Source organism: Morone saxatilis, unplaced genomic scaffold (assembly GCF_004916995.1).
Source record: "Morone saxatilis isolate NCDOM2014 unplaced genomic scaffold, NCSU_SB_2.0 Contig3, whole genome shotgun sequence".
Taxonomy (NCBI): Eukaryota; Metazoa; Chordata; class Actinopteri; family Moronidae; genus Morone; species Morone saxatilis.
The window spans coordinates 24,239,030-24,242,575 of NW_023339873.1; the positions used below are offsets into that span (position 1 = coordinate 24,239,030).

A 3,546-nucleotide genomic window follows, 5' to 3' on the forward strand; every position below is an offset into this window, starting at 1 on the left:
ACTATTCTATCATTGTCATTATGTTATATAGATTATCATTATATTATTATTATTATAATTATTATTTTGTAACATAGATCTCTGTCTCCCACGTATCTGTTTGTATGCTTTTGTAGCATCTTTTCATCACACAATCTTCTGTTCAGAAAGCTCATCTGCTGAGTATACATTAAGTAGAATTTGTATTTGGGGTACTAAAAACAGCATTTTTAAAATATCAAACACCCTGTATCATAGCTACATGTGTGACGTTTTTAACAAAATCAATACGTTTGAAATCGGTCCAAAATTCAGCGAATAATCTACTTGAGATGAGGAACCTCTTTCCTTCTAGTTGATGCACCACTGCCTCTGCTAGCCCTGTTCCAAGATGGCCGCCCTGTAGGCACGCCGCTCCACAGTCGATGCGGCGTCTATGTATATATGTCTATGGTACAGGGCTCATCAGTTGGGGCCATTTGACAGATGAAAGAAAGCTAATGAGAAAAAAAAAAAAAAAGTGAAAAATCCAAGGCCATGTTGGGGTTTAAGACTATGATCTCAGACACTGCATGATAGAAGCCATTTTTGAAACTTCACCGTTAGCCTGCAGGAAATGGTTCATGGGAATGGATTGCTTTGTGTGCAGACAAATTTTGGCCACTGAAATGCATAATTCCAGAATGCTGTTATCTTTTCTGTAAATGTAATGTATGCTGGCGTAAAACAGATGTATGGGCCTGTGCCTGATGAAGCTTTTAAATTGTCTTACTTGTGACATTTACATGTCCAAAAAGACATTATTATCCTTAAGGCTATTGCTTTTCCTGCATGTGTTTACTGCTCTCGCTCTCATCCAGTGGAGCTGCTTGTAAAGTTTATTCTGTCTTAAACCTATGGCCCCTAATACTCTCGGCTGTCTGTGTGCTGTAGCTGCAACATTATGCGACCTTGTTTGAGTAAACCCTTACAGCAGCAGATAAATCTCTCCTTCCTCTCGAAGAAGTTTGGCTTTTATTGCAGCCCTCTCCTTTGTCTGCCTGATGGATTATAGTGGAGAATTTATGCACACTTGACTTATAAATCTTGATCAGGCGCTCTTAAGCATCATAAATCACTACTTACGCCATTATCTGTGCCTGACTGTGGAAAGGCTTAAGGGATGACGCGAAGTGTTATGGAACACTTTTTAAATATTTTGCATGTTCCCATTCATGTATTTCATTCAGTCATGATGAATTACGCTGCCTTGAAATTATAAAAGTTTCTGAAGCCGTCATGACCGTTAGGACTGTTATTATAATTTTTCTGCTATGCTCATCAAATAAAGGCACTTGTGTTTTTCATAACACCTTTCTTGGCCATGGTTTGCCTTGTTAGCCCTGGGAAAGGTTTACCACCTACCAGGCCCTGTCCGCAGCGAAATGGATCACTCTGTGGGGCCAGCATCTGTATTTGAACTGGCCTGGAGCCCAGTTCTCGGCCCTGGCTTCAAGCACAACACGCCATTTATAATATACCCACACCTTCATTCTTGGATTAAAGAGAAAGTGCCATTGAAGCAAAAGCTGCTCCAGAGAAACCAACGGCTGTCTTTTTCAGTTGCCCCTAAACTCGGTCTTGCTGTACAGGCCATGTTATTTGGTTTGGCACACAGATCATGTTCACATCCCAGCTCAACTGTACATCCCAAAGATGAAACACAAGGCTCCTCGGCCAATGTCTAAGCCAGACATCCATGACTGTGTTTAAAGTAAGAACATGCACGATTCTTGGTGCTCCCCGCCAGGATGTTTGTTGTACTTTCTGCGGTCCCGGAGTCAGTGGATGCGGATGGAATTTCCAAAAAGAGAGACAAGAGGGCAGAGAAAATTATGCACGCTGCTCTGGTGGAAAGTTTTAGAGCTTGAGTTGATTACAGTGTGGTTAACTAGTCCGTCTTGCAGATTTGGCTTCAGAATGAAAGGCTGGCTGGCCTTAAGGGAAAAGGCAGATGCTGAGTCTGCTGAAGGCATTTTAAGATCTCTCTCCAATTTCAGTGTTATTCCCGTAAAACTCTGCCGCTACATGTGATGCAGCAGCACTCACTAATTAGACTCCCAATTTCCTCCAGTATAACTTTTTTTTTTTAAGCAAGGCTCCTCGTATGTTGTTCTGATTAATCTCTGACTAGCTGAAACCACAAGTTCATCCATTCTGTATACTTTCCTCTCTGCTGCAAAATAGCGCTTTTATGCAAATATATGTGTTTTGCATCTGCATCATTTACCCACGAATTAACACCTCTTGTATAATCAGATATCAGCCCGAGCCACCGATCTGATAGGGATTCCACTGAAATCATTTTCTTGAACAACCTGAGACATGACAGGTTGAAGCAGACTAATCTGTTTCATATTTGTGATTTGATTCATGTTAATGGAAAGCGTGTGCTGTTGCAAGGGGTCTGAACCACAGCCAAGAATCTATGGCTGCCTGTGCTGACAGCAGCCTGGGGAGGATGTCTGATAAAAGGCCACATTAGGCATGAAATAATCTCTAAATCACCTATTGCATATTGGGATCAAAACAGGCGGTGTGGGTAGATGGGGCTGCTGCTGGTGATGGGGGGAGAGGTGTGGAGAAAAGAGGGGGGTAAAGGGAGGCAGACACAAAGGAATGTCAAGGGAAATCAAATGGGAGAAAAAAATATGTTCACACTTCAAGCTTTTTTTTTAGCTGACAACAAGTTCTGATTGTATCTGTGGTGATAGAAGATATTTTAATGTTTTCCCTCCTTTTGTATTGATGATACATCAATACTTCATATGGTTGAAGTATCAACGTTGGCAAGATAAGATCTGGTAAAACTTTAGTCTTATTTTCAGTTATGACACTGTTTTCACCAAAGTACTTGAGAACAGGATCACATCCCTACAACTACATCCTGGGGGTCAAGAAAGACGCTCAGATCCAGCTAACGTTGATGTGCAGTGATGTAATGAAGTGGCTCTATGGCTGCTCTGTAGCCTGTAGAAAAAAAATAAACTGGTTCTTTGAAAGTTCTAAAGTTGAACCAACTCTGAACTGGCACTAGCACCAGAACTAGCACATGACAGAACTAACTGACAGAACCCTGGCCGCGTGGATAGGCACCACCACATCCTTTATACTGTCCCTGAGGGCTGCGTGCCCAGTCCTCTCCTGTACTCCCACCCAAGGCTCCAACACCATCATAAAGTTTGTGTCATCGGCCTGATCACGATGAACGACGATGGCCTACATAGAGGTGGCCAGAGCCCTTCTACCCTTCCCATCTTGGTGCCAGGACAGCAAACTCCATCTCCGCATCAGCAGCACAAAACTAATGGCTGATTGTGGACTACATGAAGCTTCAGGGAGAAGGTCATAACCTGTCTGACCAGTTCATAACCTGCATACAGTTTATTTATTTTGTCACTACTGTATGCCAGTCTACACAGTATTTTATTTTATATTACATTTTATTCCATTCATTCTATTCATTTCAGTTAATTTATTGAACTTATTTATGTTATTTTCATTTCTCATTTACTTGCATGATTTTTT

The 3,546-nt window shown here is 41.6% G+C and overlaps 1 pseudogene; it reads left to right on the forward strand.

Moving 5' to 3' along the window:
- The first annotated feature begins 2,564 nt into the window (after positions 1 to 2,564).
- Positions 2,565 to 3,546, forward strand: part of LOC118337198 — a 3,275-nt pseudogene continuing 2,293 nt past the window's right edge.